At 40.7% G+C, this 22,019-nt stretch overlaps 1 long non-coding RNA gene across 1 annotated transcript in view; it reads right to left on the reverse strand.

The window, feature by feature from the left end:
- LOC141134137 (uncharacterized) overlaps positions 1–22,019 on the reverse strand; it is a 55,275-nt gene that overhangs the window by 27,506 nt on the left and 5,750 nt on the right. Inside the window, exons 2-3 of the long non-coding RNA XR_012243133.1 lie at positions 13,090–13,179; positions 10,694–10,722 (exon numbers count right to left, since the gene is read on the reverse strand). This is a non-coding gene — a long non-coding RNA (uncharacterized lncRNA). The remainder of the gene's footprint in view (positions 1–10,693; positions 10,723–13,089; positions 13,180–22,019) is intronic.

The raw sequence follows: 22,019 nt of genomic DNA on the forward strand, positions 1-22,019 counted from the left end.
TTTAAACTGTAGAAAAAAGAAAGTTTGTTTTAAGAAATTTACGACACAAAGTTCTCCCATATTTTTTGTATCCAGCATACTGCTTTTGGAAGGAAAATATCTGTAGATAAATTCAATGTTGCTAATGTAATTAATGTCATGCTTAAAAACATTTTACAGTTGTAGGTTTTACGTTAAGCAAGATAATGTATTTCTTTCAGTATGAGTGTAGGAGAGCAGAAAAGTATAGTCACCATTTTAGAAATAGCTGTCTGCACGTACGTGCAACAACTACATTAAATCACTTCTTGTGACAGCTAATCTCAGTGCTCTGTACTGAGATAAAGGGGCACGTTTCGGTGCCTTTAAACAGAAACTGGATGAGCTGACCAGAAAATAAATAAAATCTCAGAATACGTTCTTATTCTCAAACATTTGTTGATTTTTTATTAGAATATAAACTGTAGGTTATAATAGGTATTCTGTCTTTTATATTATGGACTGCAGTAGTTCAAGGTGCATTTTATGTTTAGTGTATCACTCTTGTAAGTAGGGTGCTTATTCTCCCTTGTAGCTTTTGTTTATTTTGTCATGTCTCTATCTTATTGTACAGTATTATGTATACTGTCATCTTTATATATTTGCCTATTTAGTAGTATTCACAAAGATAGCAATGGGATTTATTTATTTGGTAACAGGGAACTCCAAATTTATATTTGTTTATTATTTTCTAAAAAGAATAGTGAAGAGTGATGCATGGTAACAACAGTGCTACCATCTTATTATATGTGCTATATGTAGCACATACAGGGGGGTGAATTAGATAATTAGAGTCTTAATTTTTAATCTTAGCTTGTAAGCTCTGGTGAGCAAGGTCCCTTATTGGTATTGGCTAGAACTTATTTTGTCCTACCTGATTACAATATTTAGTAATTATCAGGTTGATTATTAGTGTGCCTAAATAAATTATTTGTTTCTTTATTCCAGGAGCAGCCAGCACGTTTTCATATGTAAAGTTATACTTTGTAAAATTTCACTCCTTTTGATTTTTTATTATTCAAGTTCCTAGTTATGCTACTACAGGTGGCAAAGTCAGTTTTTTGGATTAGGGTCACTCTGCATTAATATGATCTAATTAAAAATAAAATTTGTATATAATTATTCTTAAGGAAGGGACATAGTAATGCACATTTTCTTAACCTCTTTAGATTTAACAGACTGTGCAAGTGACCATGTAATTTTATTTTGATTTCTTTTTAATTATGAACAATCACAATGTAGTTTCACAAAATGTGGTTCTTCAAAGTCTATTTTGTGTGCCTGTATATAGACTTTATTGCAATGAAAGAACAAAGCTGTAGATATACTTAAATAAATGTCTGCTCCTTTTTAAAGTAAATCACAGTTTTTCATATGGTCATGCGAATGTATGAGACAACAGCTAAGTGTCTGATGTGGGAAATTTTTCCCAGGCTTGGAGTGTATACAGCACTAATATCAGATAATTGTACCCATTTTCATGAAAAATCAGTTCCATTTTGCTCTATGCTTGGCATAGACAATAGAACCTTGTGTCCACACTCATATTCATTGGTGGATAGGTTGTATGGGCTGTTGTAGACCAAATTAAATACAATTTTCTGGCCCATATGAAACTTTGGATAGATGTGTCACTAAGTTTAGGAGTTCTAGAAGCAAATGATAGTTGCTTAGACTTCATGCTGTACAGTGGGAGATAAAATGTTCATGTGTTTAAAATAATTAACCAAATTGGTGTAGTTTTGTTTCTAAACAGATCCTTGTTTTAGATGTCATCTCTTGTTCCAGTCAAAGCCACTATAGGAATGTATGTCAGTAACTCTTGATGACTGCAAGTACATTAAAGATCATAAAAGGAAGTGGAAGAATTCACAATTCAAGTGTCCATTTAAATCCACATTGGTGACAGTGACATTTTCCGTTTCTATAGTAGTCAAAGTCTGAGTGAGATTACCAAGAGTGTTATTCACATAAGTGCAAATGGAATACATACAAGAGACTGTTGCAGACAAAGACATTGGAAGTATTTTTTGAGTAATGGACAATTCTAATTAATTATATGTGATACTTTGTATGTAGAGACTTACTGTTGTTTTGTTTGTTATATATATGTTATAAGTATTAATATTGTGAACACCTTAAAGTGGAACTTTGGTCAGAAAATTGATTCCTGCTGGATCACTTGAGGCTAACCCTTTTTGCAGGTGTAGCTATGAAGCACAGTAAAAATAAGTGCCTATACTGTTTAAAATCCACTGTTCCACCCTGCTCTACACAGGCTCAGTTGTGCTCTATTTTTTTTGCACTGCTTAAAATCTAGAGGACAGTCTGCTGACAGCCTGAAATTCTACTGCTGCTCAAAGGTTATGGGTTTCAGTAAAATGGTAGCATAATAATTAATGTGGAATGTATTTTTCTTGCTAATGAACCTTATTTTGTCACATTTTTGTGAGTAGAGTTCCACTTTGAGTAAATGTTTAATCATTATAAACAAATAGTTTTATCATTTTTTGGAAAAAAAAAAAAAAAAGGTGGGGAGGTTTAATGTAATGGGTATGACATTATCGCTAGACTGTATGCTATTGATGCTTTATAGGATATGTTATGATATTTGTCTTGATTTTGTTTTACAATTTATGTTTTAAGACATAGGAGAGGTAGGCTACTGACTTAGACAGTATAGCAGTGACTGAAAGAAGAGACCCATGCTGACTGTTATTGTAAAATATTCTGCAGTATAGTATGTGCAAAAATTGACAAAAAGTGAAATGGTTTTGGGTTTAGCAAACTTTGTGGGAAGACTACAAAATTAAAACTAATGAAATATCTGGACTGACTATATTGACAGTATGACATGACCAGGGTAATAGTGACTGATAGGTGGAGTCAAGGTTAAGAAATGATAAGAATTTTACAATTATTGTATGGGAAATAGTATAGGTTGGGAAATGTAAAAGAATAGTCTATATAAAATACTTTGTAGTGAAATTATGTACTTCAAGGGATTTATACTAACAATTATTATTAATATTGTAAGAGTATTGTATTATGATAAAACTATATAGATATATTTATATTATTTTAGCGGATGTTGTAGAAGTAAAAGGAAGCCACTAAATTAAGTTATAAAATAAAATAAGAGTATAGGAGCCATTGCTTTGTAGGTTGCTCTGAAGTGCTTGCTAGAGACCTATTGTATCCTGACACTGACTTTATTTTTATTTTTATTTTTTATAACTATATTTTTGAAGTGTATTTTATATTCAGACAAATATCGGGTGATCGCAGAAGACATGATGCAACTTGTTACAAATGTTAATTGCTACAAAGGAAGGATTTCATGCATAAAAGGAGGAACTGAAACATCTGAGACTTGTACCTTTGCAGAACAGGTATGCACTGAACTTGTGTCTTACAGCATCCAAAGCAGCTTGTGCTATGATACTGGACCAGCAAATGATGATGAAGAAGATCTCTCCAGACACATCAAGCACTTGGCTAAGCTGAAAAGACCTATGCAGGAAAAGGCAGAGCCTTATGGGACTGAGTCTGCTGAATGCTCCTTGGGACCACATACTTGGCTTTCATTCACTAGCTAAACGGATTGTTCCTCTTCCCTGTTATCCTTGATGTGATGTTGCTGAGTAACTGTTGCCTGTTGCAAGAAGTTTGTGGCAAGAATGATCACAATGCCACTGAGACTGACAACTATGTTTTCCGTGCCACATATGGAGAAGGACTTTGCAGCTACAGAAGAAGATGCAGTGTTTTTGATTGGACTGATTTATTTATTTATTTTTATTTTTTGGACTGATTTATTTATTTATTTTTATTTTTTGGACTGATTTATTTATTTATTTTTATTTTTGGACTGATTTGTTTTTATTTTTTGGACAATTTGTGATAAGTGTCGGGTGTATGGGGTCTCTGAAGGGCATGGTGGGTGATCTGTATTGTAATTGCTGTGAGGCTTGTGTGAAGCCTCAACAGGGGGGAAATGTTGTGGAATCTCATATTAGCCAATGTATTTCATATTGTATATATTGATTTGCATATATTTTATTGATAATAATAATTATTATTATTATTCATATTATTATATAGTAGTGGTTTTATCAATATTATTATTCAATAAGTAAAGCAACAATTATTAATCTTTTAATAATGTATACTGTGTTTTCCATAGATTTAGAAAGTCTTCATTTATAAGTATTGAACTTTAAATGACCTCTGCTTTATGACAAGTACTTGTAAACAGGTGTTCTCGAAAATGTATTAAGATAGTCTACTGGATGAAAGTTCATTAGAATAGATTCAAGTTATGTAGAATGGTCTCAGACAGATAACAAAACAGGTGGTTAAAATAATTAGGTGGAATACAGGAAAGTTATGTACAGAACATTAAATTAAGTTTGACAGGGTCAAACAAAGGTCTGCTTGTGCCCTCATTAAAACTGTTAAAATACATGCATATAGTGAAACATATAAAACATCTGGTGGGGTTATTGAAAGTTAATTGTCTCAAAGTTGTAAATCTGCAAATCCTTAAAGCTAGTTAAATCTTATCAAGATAAGGAGAGTCTGATAACACAGCTGGGTGCCAGACTGTCTCTATACAGGTGTTTTTAATTGGACAAAAACAGTTATAAATCACTTTAATGAACATATAGGAATTTTGGGAATAATTAAGTTTATCTGGTTGTAGAACAGGTGTCAGATTTATGGTTGGTTACTTTGATGTAGATCTTAGCGACCAATCATATGTAAGAGATATGTTAAGATAAGACTTGTAAAAGAGTATATAAATGCAAGCTCTGCAATTGTTAGACAGACAAGTCAGATAGGAGCTCATAAGGCTGAACTCTATGTATGCTGCCCTATTGCACGGGTCATAGAGGTCAGAACCAATGGGCAAGTATCTGTCCTAACTTGTCCCTTCGGACAAGTCAGATAGGAGCTCATAAGGCTGAACTCTATGTATGCTGCCCTATTGCACGGGTCATAGAGGTCAGAACCAATGGGCAAGTATCTGTCCTAACTTGTCCCCTGGGACAAGTCAGATAGGAGCTCATAAGGCTGAACTCTGTGTATGCTGCCCTATTGCACGGGTCATAGAGGTCAGAACCAATGGGCAAGTATCTGTCCTAACTTGTCTCCTCGTACGAGTCAGAGAAGACTTCTTGACTTGTTCCAGAATGTGGTCTCAGGTGAATTTCCCTCAAGAACTTGGTCGAGCTGGAACCCAGAACTCTGTGAGGGGACCAGACCACCGGCAGATCAGGCTGGTCCCTATCAGGTGAGAGGTTCCCAAGAATTGGCAGAAAAGACCCATTCTGGTTCAAGGTAAGAACAATTCACAATTGTTTAAATTTGGTTAGAGGATAAGAATATTTATATCTAATATGCTTGCATTGTAAGAAACTGTATAAATTAGACCTGTATATTGTAATATTTTGAACATAAACCTGTATGTTATCAGCTGTTAATAAACCTGCATTGCTTAAGTTCTGCCTGGTTCGATACTTTACTATTCTACTTCAGGTCCCACACAGGTGCTCCAGAGTATACTATAGGGGTGACTCCATCTGTGAAGCTTGTACAAAACAGGTAAGTATTCAAGCTTGACAAAGGAAAAAAATATTTCTTCATCTTGGAACTCTACCATAACAGACAATTGTACCCCACTTCCAAGCAATGTTTCATATTCCTATTTCTGTCATCAAATATCTGTGTGCTAAGTATACCTATTTTGTTTTACATAAGGAAGAAAAGACTCGGAGGACACCACTCAGCAGAAGAGACAACAGACCCCCCACTTCATGAAGAAGGTGAAATCCCCCAACAGGAGGATCCCCAAGCCAACAGGAGGACGAGGGAGACGTGGTGGAAATTGTCACCACAACAGGTGAGTGTCTGCGACCACAGGCTCAGGTAAGAGATGGATGCCGGCATATTTATAATACATTGTGTGTTTTTATTTCTATATTTTTAGGTGATTGTGATGTTGTGGATCCAGGTCATTTCACCAGTGAAAGTGCACAGATCCTGATCGGGAGGTCATGGGGTGTAATAGGGACTTGGAAAACATCCAGAAAAACATCAATGATGTTAAAAACAAAGTGAAGAACATCATTGATGTTTTAGGGAGAGTTTAAAACACCTCCAAATCCCTTCCTTTTTGTGGTATTTGTAATTTAAAAATTTTTTAAATTTTTTGCCATTTTATAGAAAAGCCAAATTTTGAAGATGCACACAGTGTTTCAACATGTGCTATCTGCCATCACGGGAGATCAATGTAGGCGTTTTGTGGGTGCAACTCCTTCCTCAATAATAAAGTAGCTGTGAGGAAGGGGTTACACCCACAAAACACGTCCCTTGACCCCCCCGTGATGGCAGCTAGCACATGTTGACATTTGGCAATTTGTGTGCATCTTCAAAATTTGGCTTTTCCAGGGGTGACTTCACTCCATCTGAACGCAATATCAAACACAGTTTATGAATACTCATGTCTGATATTGCCTTCAGTTTATACAAAAGTTGAACTTTGTAAGTTCCAGATTTGTGTATTTCTTGTTTGTTTGAAACATGCCTGTTTTACCTTAAATGGACATTTCTACTTTTATTAATGTGACCCAAAAAATTGTTATACAACAAACATGTTGGTTTGTTTTAAAAACCTTTTAGAAATGCACATGTGATTGTGCTGGTATTAAAAAGATTGATACTCAAGAATGTGTGGATTATTGTTTCAATGCTCCTAAAATTTTGTTAAGGTAAAATTGGTGTTTTCAGTGACAATAGGGGTTATTTCCTAAGGGCAAATCCACTTTGCACTACAAGTGCAGTTTCAGTGCTGGCTCAAGTGCAAAGTGTATTTTCCTTTAGTAAATAACACCCAACAGTGCTTTTTAAGGTTACACAATCACATAATTTTCAGGACTCCCCACATTTCTGTCAGGGTCAGCTAAAGAAACACAAGCAGTAAATGTCAGCAAAGATTTTAGTAGTTAATTTTTTTTTTATTTGAAAAATGTATCAGACATTGTCTGGCATATTGATGGCCCCCCTACCCGCAAAGTAATCAAGGTATCTAAGACGGACCTCGCTGGCACTCAGGGGGGGCAAGCCAGGATGGCCACTTTCAAGCACCGTCAGAGTTGGTTCATTTACTTGAATTTCGGCCTCAGGCCCAACTGAGGCAGCATAGTTGGCAGAATTTTGCCTTAAAAAGTTGTGTAGAACACAGCACACCAGGATGATATGATTCAGTTTATACTCCACCATGTGTATGGGTGTAAGAAATAGGCGGAACCGGCTGGCCATGATTTCAAACATGTTCTCCACCACTCTTCTGGCTCTGGCCAGCCAATAATTAAAAACCCTCTGGTCCGGGGTGAGGGTCCTCATCGAGAATGGCCACATAAGATGGTCCCCCAGCGCAAACGCTTCATCAGCAACGAAGACGAATGGGAGTCCTTCCACATTGTCTTCTGGAGGTGGCAAGTCCAAGCTGTCTTTCTGGAGATGCCTGTAGAACTCTGTGTGGGCGATGACTCCACCATCTGACATCCGGCCATTCTTCCCCACGTCCACATACAGGAACACATAAGTAGCCGACACCACTGCTAACATCACAATGCTATTGAACCCCTTATAATTATAATAGTATGACCCCGAGTTGGGTGGTGGGACAATGTGGATGTGTTTCCCATCAATTGCCCCTCCGCAGTTAGGAAAGTCCCACCGCTGGGCAAAGTGGGAGGCCACAGTCTGCCATTCCTGTGGGTTGGAAGGAAACTGTAGAGTCAAACAAGAAAAATAAATTAATCATTTTGCACATAAACAGGGAAAGCAGATTCGACACAAACATTCTTGGCCAACATCAGTATAACATTTATTTTAGGGAGTATTTAAAGACAAAGGTATAAGGTCCACCTATCCGACCCCCCCCCCCCCCCATGGGCCATTTGTAAAATGTTATGGGGGGATGTTTTGGACAGGTAACCCTCTCCACTTCATTGAGAGATGAATGCCTAAATAATGTGTACTACTTTGGCCAGCCCCTCCTTACTTTACACTATTGGCAGCCCACTGGACAGGTAAGAAGTGTCATAATACAAAGAGATAAATACACACTGTACACATTTTAGCACATTTTTACATTCTGCTATTACCTATCAAGATAATAATAGGATACAAAAACTTTAAACAGTACCACTTGAAAGTATTCAGGCAGGACCTTGCACTACATGCTTTGGGGAATTCATCCATACATCCGAGCACTAAAGAGGTGGGTATAGTGTGTATGGGTTTGGCAAAGTCAGCAGATAGAGGATTGGTATCAGCTGAGTTAGCAGTCGGGGGGAGGGAGGGTTCCAAATGATTTTGGGACACCAAAAAAAGCCTCTGCCACTCTGCCTGAATTTAAAGCACAAATCACATTTTTACACATTTTAGGGGGTGTTTGGGGTAAAGCACTACTGTGAGGCTGACAAAATACATTGTTAAGTGACTACATGAGGTGAATATAGGGCCAGGAGAGCATGCTGGGGAGGTAAGTGAAGGCAAATATGTATGAAGGACAAAAAAATTTTGTTAAAAAAGCCAGCATGCATGAGGACAAAGGGGACATTCACAGCATATTACAATCATGGTAATTAGGGAATGAGGAAAGAAATACAATACATTAGGAAACATTAAATACAATAAAATGTGTTATTAAAGGATAAAAATCTTACCTTAATAAAGTCCTTCTGCAGGACCTGGATGATGGCAGAACAGGTCTCTGGGATAATGATCCCCAGAGCCTGGGGGGAGATGCCTGTCGAGAACTTAAGGTCCTGCAGGCTTCTCCCCATCACCAAGTACCGCAGGGTGGCGACTAGCCTCTGCTCCGGAGTGATGGCTTGCCTCATGCAGGTATCCTGCCTGCTGATATAGGGGGTCAGCAAAGCCACAAACAGTGAAAAACGGGGTCCGTCATCCGGAGAAAGTTCCTGAAATCGTGAGGATTATTCTCACGGATCTCACAGAACAAAGGCATGTGACAGAACTGGTCACGCTGGAGCAACCAATATTTGGTCCATGAACTCCTCCCCACCCTGTTCATGCACTGGACTTTTGTCAAGGTAAGGACCCCAACACCAAGCCCCCACACAGCACGAACGCTACGAGGAGTACGTATACGCAACATGGCTAGAAAACGGTCGGCTGCTCAGAACGAAGTAACAGAATGCACTGAAGGACAGCAAGGCCTGTGAAGAGCGACCTGAAAATCAGTAACGAACGAACATGAACACAACGACAAGTCAATTGTATTCGCTGCATGCACTGAAGACCGGATACAAACCCACAAGCACAAACTGAACAGCAGAAAACGATCTGAAAACCATGAGTCTGAAAAAGGGTGAATCGTCTCTCACCAAACTTTTATTAACACGAGATTAGCAAAAGGAGCCCAAAGGGTGCCGCGCTTGGTTCTGAACTGCCCTTTTATAGTCTTGTCGTACGTGGTGTACGTGACCGCATTCTTGGTTATCGGAAATTCTGACAACTTTGTGCGACCGTGTGTATGCAAAACAAGTTTGAGCCAACATCCGTCGGAGAAAATCCATGAATTTTGTTGTCGGAATGTCCGATCAATGTCCGATCGTGTGTACAGGGCATAACTCCTAATCCTAACAGTAACCATCTTTCCTTTAAACTGCACTGATCTTCTCCAATGAAGACACTACCTTCCTGCTCCGAAAAATATCAGTGCCAGAATCTAGTATACAGTATAATGTAAAATACTTGCATGCCTCATTGTCAACAGACCAATCATAACCAACCAGTAATAACACTATGACCACTGACAGATAAAGTGAATAACATTCATTATCTTGTTATAATGGCATAAGTGGGTGGGATACATTAGGCAGCAAGTGAATATGTTGTCCCTAAAGTTCATGTGTTGAAGGCAGACAAAATGGGCAAGCATAAGGATTTTAGTGATGTTGGCAAGGGCCAAATTGTAATGGCTTGGCAACTGGCTCTGACCAACTTTAAAATTGCAGTTCTTGTGGCACCTGCTGTGGTCAGGACCTACCAAAAGCAGTCCAAGAACTCAAGAATGGTTTGAGGAACACAACAATGAGTTTGAGGTGTTGACTTGGCCTTCAAACTCTCCCAATCTCGGTCCAAACGGACATCTGTGAGATGAGCTGGAAAAACAAATCAGAGCCATGGAGGACCCCCCTTGCAACTTATAGGACTTAAAGGATCTGCTACTGATGGCTTGGTGCCAGATACCACAGTGTACCATCAAATGTCTAGTGGAGTCCATGCCTTGATGGGTTATGGTGAATGGTCATAATGTTATAGCTGATCAGTGTATGTCTTTGATTTTTCAGTAATTATCAACTTCTCAATATTATTCATGATTTGAGGAATTCTGGATTCAATAAAGCTGGGTTAAATTGCTGTATTACATACATATTATGTGCTCTTTGTAGATTTAATTTTGTAAATATATCCCTGATGACAATATAGCGCCAAAAGTCTCTGGCACAATAAAATGAGAAACTAGCTGAGGACAGTGAGGAGCATCTTCACAGCAACAACATCTTCTCAGGATACATGGCAACAATGGCCATTTTTTTTACTATACAGGTCAAATTGGAGATATGTAACTTACATGTGACACGGCTGTTTGCTTTGTTTTACCTAAAGAAAAAAAAACAGTACATGTTGTTTATTGATTCACCTAATGATCTTAATACTTAAGACTTCTATAAGAATTTGCCATACTCTGTGTTCAGAAATTTGCAATTTTCATTCTACAGCCCAGTGTTTGAAAGTCCATGCTAAAACTAAAATCCCTGCATCTATAGACATCAACGATCTAACACTAACCTATCTAGCCCTGTAAAGAAGTCCATGCTAAAACTAAAATCCCTGCATCTATAGTCACCAACGATCTAACACTAACCTATCTAGCCCTGTAAAGAGAAAAAAAAAGTATATATATCTTTTTGGAAGCCGCTCTGACCCAATCCGACCAGATCCTAACTTTATGCGTGACATCACTCCCCATTCATTTCACAGCCGTTGTCAGCCATGTCCTCTGCAGAGCTTCTACCTCTGGAGATCGGGTCGGATCGGCTTCAGAAAAGGTATGTATACTCATTTTTTTCTTTACAGGGCTAGATAGGTTAGTGTTAGATTGTTGGTGTCCATAGATGCAGGGATTTTAGTTTTAGCATGGATTTCCAATTTAATGTGAGAACACCTAAAGCCATAGTCCACCACTGAGATGAAGATGGGAACAAGATATCACAGGATGGGCAAAGTCTATGCTGCCCAGAATTGGCCACATAGTAAAAACAGGGAGTTTTAGAGTGATCTTCAGAAAGCCATTACTGTATATAAATGCTATTGCTGCAGAGAACCTTAGGAGCTATGATGGATGATTTTGTTAAAGTCTAAGTTTAGTCAAAAAAGGTTTTAAAAAATCAGCAGAAGGGACACTACCTACAGTCAGTGCAATGTGTCCCCTGTGCTGATGGCTGCAGATTTAGTTGAAATCTTCTGTCCTCCGATCCACCCCCTCCTCTATTCAGAGAAGCTTTATTATAGCATCTATGGAAGAACAACAGTTTATGAAAAGAGGAGGTGAACCTTTCATTCATCTGTCCATCCTTCATTCATAGATTGTTTTTCATTCATAGAAAAACTATGTTTTTGGAACTAATTCCGAGTACAAGATACTGATTTGACATTTTTTTGAATGCAGGATCTGAACATTGAAGCTTGATTGAGCTCTGTCTTTCCTAAAATTGGTCATATACTAGTAGATTTTCAAACGATTGTTCTGAGGATCAGAAAAAAAGAATTGTTGCTCTAAATAAAGAGGCCTAGGCTATAAGAAGATTGACAAGACCCTGAAACTGAGCTGCAGCACGGTGGCCAAGACCATACTGCGGTTTAACAGGACAGGTTCCACTCAGAACATGCCTCGCCATAGTCGACCAAAGAAGTTGAGTGCACGTGCTCAGTGTCATATCCAGAGGTTGTCTCTGGGAAACAGACGTATGATTGCTGCCAGCATTGTTGCAGAGGTTGAAGGGGTGGGGGTCAGCCTGTCATTGCTCAGCCCATACACCGCACACTGTATCAAATTGGTCTGAATGGCTATCATACCAGATGGAAGCCTCTTTTAAAGATGATGCACAAGAAAGCCCGCAAACAGTTGACTGAGGACAAGCAGACCAAGGACATGGATTACTGGAACCATGTCCTGTGGTCTGATGAGACCAAGATGAACTTTTTTGGTTCAGATGGTGTCTAGTGTGTGTGGCGGCAACCTGGTGAGGAGTACAAAGACGAGCGTGTCTTGCCTACAGTCAAGAATGGTGGTGGGAGTGTCATGGTCTGGGGCTGCATGAGTGCTGCCGGCACTGGGGAGCTACAGGTCATTGAGGGAACCATAAATGCCAACATGTACTGTGACATACTAAAGCAGAGCATGATCCCCCCCTAAAGAAGCTGAGGGAAAGGTGATGGACTGGCCAAGCATGTCTCCAGACCTAAACCCTATTGAGCATCTGTGGGACATCCTCAAACGGAAGGTGGAAGAGCGCAAGGTCTCTAACATCCACCAGCTCTGTGATGTTGTCATGCAGGAGTAGAAGAGGACTCCAGTGGCAACCTGTGAAGCTCTGGTGAACTCCATGCCCAAGGGGGTTAAGGCAGTGCTGGAAAATACTGGTGGCCACACAATTTTTTTTTTACAAAAGTGTAGTTGTATTTAAAGATGTCAGAATGAAAGATTATTCCTAGTTGCTATGGTTTTGATCTTGTTACTGTATATAATCTTTTATAGAATCTTTAGTGGAGATGTTATCTAAACACCACAACTCCAGTGTCTACATGTGTGCTAGTTAACCATAATCCACACCTCCAGTCAACTTGACTAGTCTGGGTGAGGTTGCCACATACAATATTTGATACAGGATGTGGCTGAATTTTGCAAAACAATTAAGGCTGAATTATGAAGTACCCGTGAACCCATGAAAAATGTCCTAAACTTACATCTTATGGAAAGGTAAACCAAGATAAGGCTGTTTATCAGGATAAAACTTGTCAAAAGGATGAATTTTACACTCAACCAAGATGAAGCATCTGAAAGAAAAAACAATGCTTAGTATGCTGGTTACTTAAGGAAAATGATTAGTGCCAGTTGTAGTTTGTAAGAATCAGAAACCACTCTTAAAGCCACATCTGTATTTAGGGTTAATTTTAGAGAAAAAGAGGACCAAAGATGGCCCTAGATCGGACTTTTGGAGGCAAAATGGACAAGAGTATATAAAAAAATATATTTTATTGATAACAATTACTCATACATAGTGCAAGTATTGAAAGAATTAAAAAACACAAACAATTAACACACAATTAATATGAATGTATGGCGTAACAAAAATGTTAACACCATATAGACAACAGTGAGCCCCTGCGCTGTGCAAAGGTGCATTAACATATCAATACTTAGAATACACTGACATCAGGTTAGGGGCATGCCAATCGAGGCGCGATCATGTGACGTCACTCGGCGGCGGCGCTGAACGGCGTCTGATCAACTCCATGTGGGGCTACAGCTGCTACCAAGCACAGGGAGCTATAAATAGCCCCCTCTGCTATGCTGCATTGGTAGATGCTTTCCTGGGGGGTACACCAGACTACACATCATACATGGTAAGTGCAGAAGTGTTATGTTGTATTTTTGGCTTAATAGCCTATAAAACAATATTCTCATGTGTTGCCTGTCTCTTTTCTGTTCTAGGCTGTTTTAATGAGCCCTATGACTGTGTGCAGCCTTATTCATTTCTGCTAGTTGCAAGAGAGGCTGTCATCCATGTCTGAAAGGACATACTTATGTTGTTGGTTCCTGTAGGCTATGTTCATACCCCCCCCCCCCCCCATTCATCTTCCTTTTTCACCATTCATCATCTGTGAATGATATCCTGTAATATATTTGACATGAGTGACATTTTTTGAGCTAGCAAGTACAATCTTTCATACATATTTGGTTTTATCTATCCAAGTATTGAGCATTTCTGGGCTTTGAAAGCAATACATATCATTATTTTAACTGTTCTAGTTCATCATACGGTTACTAGTATTGGGAGATTACGGTCCCTTATCTACACAGTGATTTTTGACATTCATTGTGGAAATTTCCATTTGTGGATGTTTTATGCTCACAAGGTATGTATGTTAAGTGTATGTCACTCGGATATGACAACAGCTAATGTTTTTTATCTACACATGTTATTGTTACACAATATCTGATTGATGTGCTTTATTATAAATAGTGGGACCTGTTCTTTCCAACAACCCCTGAATGTGTCCTGACGAAGTAAAACAGCGAAACGCATTGACGCATTGGGACTCACTTTTGTCCATATGATGTTAACATTTTTGTTACACCATACATTCATGTTAATTGTGTGTTAATTGTTTGTGTTTTTTAATTATTTCGATAGTTGCTCTACGTATGATTAATTGTTATTAATAAAATATATTTTTTTATGTACTCTCGTTCATTTTGCCTCTAAAGTCCGATCTAGGGCCATCTTTGGTCCTCTTTTACTCTAAAATTTGCCAGTTGTAGTTATAATTATTTATTATTCTAATGCCCCGTACACACGATCGGACATTGATCGGACATTCCGACAACAAAATCCTATGATTTTTTCCGATGGATGTTGGCTCAAACTTGTCTTGCATACACATGGTCACACAAAGTTGTCGGAAAATCCGATCATTCTGAACGCGGTGACGTAAACCACGGACGTCGGGACTATAAATGGGGCAGTAGCAGATAGCTTTCATCTCTTTATTTATTCTGAGCATGCGTGGCACTTTGTGCGTCGGATTTGTGTACACACTATCGAAAATTCCGACAACGGATTTTGTTGTTGGAAAATTTTATAGCCTGCTCTTAAACTTTGTGTGTCGGAAAATCCGATGGAAAATGTGTGATGGAGCCTACACACGGTCGGAATTTCCAACAACAAGGTCCTATCACACATTTTCCGTCGGAAAATCCGACCGTGTGTACAGGGCATAATAGGAAGAAATAATCAAATCTCAGATTAAAGTGGTTGTAAACCCTATACACCCAGTAAAGTGAATGGCCTCACGTAATACACAGAGATAAAGCAAATCCTCCTACATAAGTTGTACCTGTTTTTCTACAGTCTTCTCTTCTCTACAGCCGTTCAATGTCCAGAATTTATAAAACTTGGCTGAGCTGTCAGAAAAAAAAGGGGGCAGAGAGCATGACGTTGCACTCTGCAGAGCTCAGTGAGGGAAGCTGTGAGAGCTGATTTGAGGGAAGGAACAACCCCCCAACTATGATTTAGCTGGAGATCCCTCCCGTCACTTTTTTTTCTCATGTCTGGAAAACTTGTCAGAAGTGATTGCTGCCTACAGCAGAGGAAAGAGGCAACAGACAGAAGTGGCACTTAATGCTCTTAATTAAGACAAGTATGCAATATATAGGATTATACTTTGTTTATATTTCACGTCTGAGGTTTACAACCACTTTAAGATTAACTTAATTACTTAAGTTGTTAGTTCATTGTAGAAATGGTATCTACACAGATTTGTATCACATTTCTGTTATACATTTTGTTCACTGATTTTATTCACTTTCCTGAATGTTTTCTGCAATTGTAATATTAGTTGCTTGACTGGGATAATAGGTGGTTATCAACTGTGTTTTCCCCACATGTACAGCAGAAGTCATCAGTTCAACACTAACTGCATCAATTCCCGCTTTAAAAAAAAAAAAAAAAAAAAATATATATATATATATATATATATATATATATATATAATAATTTGTATTTTTCATGTAACTAGCCTACTAGTCTTTTGAAGCTTTGACATCCCAATAAACCTAACACATGGGAATCTCACATGGGGTCTCTGCTTGTCTTTAGGCCCATTAGAGCAGGGAGGGGTCCTGCAGTTATTTGGATAAGTATTTTAATAGCAGTTGCTGTTTTCTTTTTTTGCTGGTGATGTGTGCAAGTAGTAAATGAACGTTAGATCTTCTGTTTTGGTTCAAATAAGTTAGACTACAAACATTCGCTTAATGTTAATGGAGATCTCCACAAAGTATATACAGAAACCAAAGAAAAAATATAATCAATATTCCGCTGAAGTACGATTTCAACTCGGAATTTATAGCTAAGTTGGAAATACTATGTCTTACCTTAAAGTGTACGTTTCCCTAAAATTTTGTATTGTATATGTGTATTTTGTTAACCTCCCTGATTATTTCAGATTTTTGGTGCTGAAAGCGGTACCATTATTTTCCATAGAAATTTGGCGTTTTATATTGTAGGCCTGTAATTCTTAGGAATAACACACTTAAATCTGTCCAAACAAGAGCCTAGTAGACATCCCGGGTATGATAAACTTTGAAACACTAAATCATAAATTATAATATAATAAATAACTATAAATAATTATAAGAAATAATAATATAATAATAATAAAAATGATTCAATAATGTAATCAAATCAAAAACACTGAAATTTGCTCTGTTGCAGAATTGTCGCCGTCATTACTTTCAGTGTTTGATGACAGATTTCCCCACAAATCACTATCACTCAATTCTACAAGTGATTCTAATTTATTCTCGCTTTTTCTAGCTGGTCTAAACCTGCTTTTGATTTAAAGGGACGGTTTTGGTTGCTATGGACAATCTCCAGTTTCCAGGCAAAAAACAGTTTTTATAATATAAAACTGGATGCAGGGCACTGGAGAAACCACTAGGGACAAAAGGGAGTTGAAATAAATTGATACAGTAATGTAATCTGTAAGATTACAGTGTACTGTATATGTATTGTGTGTTTTACTTTTTGAATTTGGCGCCGTTCTCTGTCCCCATGCGTCGCAACGCTCGCAGGGAACGGAGCTCAGGCACAGTGATAGGTCGAGCGGAGGATGGCTTGCTCACACTGCGGGGAGACATCGCAGGATCCTGGGGACAAGGTAAGTAAGCTCTTCCTGGATCCTGCGATGTGATCCCGAGTCTGGCTCGGGGTTACCGCTTTGGTACTGAAAATCCACCCCGAGCCAGACTCGGGAATACTGCCAGGGAGGTTAATGTTTTATGTAAGCTAAATGGTGCCTGTATATTTTAGGCTACCTAAATTTCTCCCGAATACCTGATGATCCTGCCAGTTCCCCTTCTCTGTTTTTCATCCTGACCACACCAAGCACTCAAGCAAATCTTTGCTGGCATGGTTAATTTGTGGATCCTTGCTTCCACTTGCCAGGGCTGGGGCTCAGCCCTTCCCTCTCTGAGGTCTGTGCTCAGCTGCTGGTTAATTGTCAGTACTCTTCATTCCACAGCGACTCACCTGGTCTTCATTTCCTGCTCATCAGCTAGCCCTGCTGGCTATTTAAACTGCCTGGGTCAGATCTCCTGTGCCTTCGCCTGGTCAGCATATCTGGATACTCTCTGCTGTGTTTTCCTGTTAAAGATTTTTGCCTGGCTGACTTCCCTTCTGGTTCCTGATCCTGTTTACTGCCTCTACTATGCTGATCTCTGGATTCCTGTTTCACTGGCTTGTTCCGACTACTAGGCATGTGCATTTCGTTTCGTTCCGAATCGAAATTCGGACGAATTTTTCATTATTCGGAAATTCGGATGCATCCGAATTTCCGAATTACAAAAGTAAAGAATTTAAACGAATCCGAAAAAAAACGAACGAATTCGAAAACATATTCGAATCGAATTCGAAAACATATTCAAATCGAATTCGAAAACATATTCCAAAACATATTCGAATCGAATTCGAAAACATATTCGAATCGAATTCGAAAACATATTCGAATCAAATTCAAAAACATAATCAAATTCGAAAAAAATAGAAAACGTTTTTCTAAAAAAAACAATAAGATAGAATATAAAATAATAAAGCAATAGAATATGTGAGGTACCTGGTAGTGAGCCTGACTGGTAGAAGGAGACCTCTCTTAAGCGCTGGTTCAGGAGCCGCTGGAAGTGGGAACAGTGGTCTCCTGAGCACAGTGGGTAGGAGGGCCTGATGCAGGTTCCAGCAGAAGCAGACACCGGAATTGGGAGGATGTCCCGCAGGGATGGCTGAGCTGTGGATGCAGGTAACTGGTGCAGGCTGGTAGGTAGGCTGGCAGCCGGATGCGAAGACAGCAGCTGGATGCAAACAGGCAGGCTGGAAGCAGCGTTACAGGGCACAGGCAAGCAAGGTCAGACAGTCCGTATTTGGCAGGAGATCAGGCAGGGTATAAGCAGGAGGGATGATCCAAGGGTAGTCAGACAGGCAGGAGTTCGGCAACGGGTAGCAGAGTAAACAGGGTCAGACAAGCCGGGTCGGATGGGAGACTGGAGAGTGGTCAAGCGTAGCCGGGTCAATAGCAAATAACAAGCAGGCAGATACTGGAACTTTCAGGTGCAGAGCTGCAGACGAACAGCAGCTAACATGAGCACCTGTCACCTTTTTAAAGGCCCCTTGGCGCCAAACGGCGCTAGCGCGAATGGGCGCGCGCACGGGCGCGCGCGCGCACCCGCGAACGCGCGTACGGGCATCCGCGGGAGCGCGCCGGCGCCCCCTGGTGGGGATTTTGGCTGAATTCGCTGAGAAACACTCCTTGTGGACCTACGTGCACGCAGATTCACCCGACGACTGCTGACATGCCCCTGACATTGCCCCCCCCCAACGGGCAGCCTCCGGATGCCCAGATACGCCTTTTTTTCAGGATGGGTAGAGAAGTATGCATGAATTAAACGTTTGGCATGAATATTACAGTCAGGTTCCCATGAGTTGTTTTCCGGACCATACCCTTTCCACTTAATTAAAAACTGTACTTGCCCAGACCTCTTTCTGCAGTCAAGGATGGATTCCACTTCATACTCTTCATTGCCGTCCACCAGAACTGGTTCAGGGACCCTGGTGCCCCTATCAGGAAAAGGATCATCTACAGCAGGCTTTAAGAGTGATACGTGAAATACAGGGTGTATCTTAAGTGAGTCAGGTAAGCATAATTCATACGATACTTCGTTAATTTTCCTTTTCACAGGGAAAGGTCCAATAAATTTTGGGGCAAGCTTCTTGGAAGGACATGACAATCTGATATTATTAGTAGACAGCCATACCTTGTCGCCAAGCTGAAGGTTTAAATCTCCCCTTCTTTTCTCATCAAAGAACCGCTTATTATCCGCTTGCGCTTTGGATACCGCCTCCTGCAAGATCCGGTTATTATGACTGAAGAACTGCACTGTGTCCTGGACCGCTGGAACTGAAGATTCTGAAAGAAAATCTGGTAAAAAAGATGCATGAAACCCATAATTAGCAAAGAAAGGAGATTGACCTGTGGCAGAGTGACTGGCATTATTGTACGCGAACTCTGCAAGTGGCAGCAAGGATACCCAATCGTCTTGCACAAAAGATGTAAAACATCTAATGTATTGCTCCAGAGTTTGATTTATCCTTTCAGTTTGCCCATTAGTTTGGGGATGATATGCTGAGGACAGGGCTAGTTCAATCTTCAAATTTTCACAAAGGGCTCTCCAGAAGCGTGAAGTAAACTGCACCCCCCTATCAGACACTATATTTGCGGGAATCCCGTGTAACCTAACGATTTCCTTAATGAACACACGAGCCGTCTCTACAGCAGAAGGTGTTCCTTTTAGGGGCACAAAGTGGGCCATTTTGGATAGCCGGTCGACGACCACAAAGATCGCCGAACACCCCTCAGAATATGGCAGTTCGACTATAAAGTCCATAGCTATCATCCTCCAGGGCCTATCTGGTATAGGCAATGGTCTTAGTAGTCCCCACGCTCTGTTCCTGGGGGTTTTGTTCTGGATGCAGACAGAGCAGGAGTTGACATATTTCTTGCAAAATTCCTTTAAGTTAGGCCACCAAAAAGTGCGCTGCACCAGCTCAAGGGTCTTACGGACCCCGAAATGTCCTGCAAGTGGGTGGTCATGCAAAAGTGTCAGCACCTTGACTCTGACGTTTTCTGGTACGAAGATTTGACTTCCCCTCCATAATAGTCCATCTCGAGGTGTTAAGGAAGACTCCTGAAGACTTGAACGTTCTGGGGATGCTTCTCTGATCATGGATAGCAAATCTGTCTGAAGGAGAAGAAAACTGTTTGCCGGCAAAATAGTGTCAGGGACAGAAGAGTCCTTAGGATTATCAAACATGCGTGACAGTGCGTCTGGTTTTATATTCTTGGATCCTGGCCGGTAGGTGATGTGGAAGCAATTCAATTGGACAGTCATAGGGGCGATGGGGTGGCAGAGAATCTGCTCCCTTCTTGCTGAATACATCTGCAAAGTCCTGATAGACCTCTGGTACGTTTTGAAGCAGATCTGAGTCAGTGTCCATACATAGTAGAGTGGTAGCAGGATTAACAGGTTCAGGTAGGCAATGTCTTTGACAATAGGGTGACTGGAACTTGATCTCGCCCGTGGCCCAATTGACAAGAGGATTGTGGGCTTGAAGCCAGGGCATACCCAAAATGATTGGGAAAAGAGGTGATGAGATAACGTCCAGGATTAAGATCTCTCGATGCTGGGATGAACAGATAGCAGACAGAGGAAGGGTTTCTTGAGAGACCTGCCCGGATTTTATATGGGACCCATCGGCCAGAAAAATTGAAAGTCTATGTGTTTTGTCTTTTAAAGGAAGATCTTGCTGGGTAGCAAAAGTGGAGTCAACGAAACAGCTACATGCCCCGGAATCAACAATGGCGTTGACTTGAATTGTTCTTCCCTGGAGCTGTAATGAGAGAGGGAGAACAAGTTGAGTGGCATTGGCTGTTAAAGCAGACAAACTGGTTGGAGCTGAAGAAAAACACTTACGGATCTTCACTGGGCAGTTGTTCACGTAGTGGCCCGTTCCGCCACAATAGAGACAAAGGTTCAGTTGGCGCCTGCGTGCCCGTTCTTCAGGGGTCAGAGTAGTACGCATAAGTCCAAGTTGCATGGGTTCAGAGGCATCAGTTGCTTGGTTGACTGGGCTTGGCCCGGCAGAAGGTAGATACCGGGAGGCAGGCAGCGGGGCTCTGGCAGTCATCCACATAGGCCGAGTTTGTTGGGCAGATCGTTCAGACCGGCGCTCACGAAGGCGTCGGTCAATTTGGATAGTGATGGCAATGAGCTCTTCTAAGGTGTCAGGCATTCCTACTCGGGCAAGCTCATCCTTAAGACCCTCAGATAACCCCATGCGGAACTGGTGGCGTAGGGCTGCGTTATTCCATTGAGTATCTGCGCTCCAGCGTCGAAAGTCCATGACATAGTCCTCGGCCGGTCTACGGCCTTGCTGGAGCGCGATCAAAGCTGCCTCAGTGGTGGCAGCCCGCTGAGGGTCCTCATAAAGCTGGGCCATGGCTTCAAAAAAGGCAGGTAGGGTCTGGACCTGTATGGCGTTGGATTCAAGCAAGCGATGGGCCCAGGTCTGGGGTTCCCCCTGCAGGAGGGATACAACAAACCCCACTTTGGTGGCTTCCAAAGAAAAAGTCCGTGGCTGTAATCCAAAGTAAAGTTGACAAGCGCTGCGGAAGGCCACAAACTTAGTTCGGTCACCGGAAAACTTGTCAGGTACAGGTACTCTTGGTTCTGGTGGAAGCATGACCACTGAGGGTGGTGCCGCAGCCTGTACTGGAGCAGCTGCGGGTGCAGCGGCCACACCACCGGAACCACTGAGGTTTAACACTTGCCCTTCCAGTCTGTTATAACTGTCTTGTAGAGTCTTTACTGCTTGGGTGAGGGCCGCCAAGTGTGTACAGATCTCCTGAATAGGAGAGGTCTCTCCTGCAGGCTCAGTCATGGCTGTTCGTACTGTGAGGTACCTGGTAGTGAGCCTGACTGGTAGAAGGAGACCTCTCTTAAGCGCTGGTTCAGGAGCCGCTGGAAGTGGGAACAGTGGTCTCCTGAGCACAGTGGGTAGGAGGGC

This window comes from Aquarana catesbeiana, linkage group LG01 (genome assembly GCF_042186555.1).
Source record: "Aquarana catesbeiana isolate 2022-GZ linkage group LG01, ASM4218655v1, whole genome shotgun sequence".
NCBI lineage: Eukaryota > Metazoa > Chordata > Amphibia > Anura > Ranidae > Aquarana > Aquarana catesbeiana.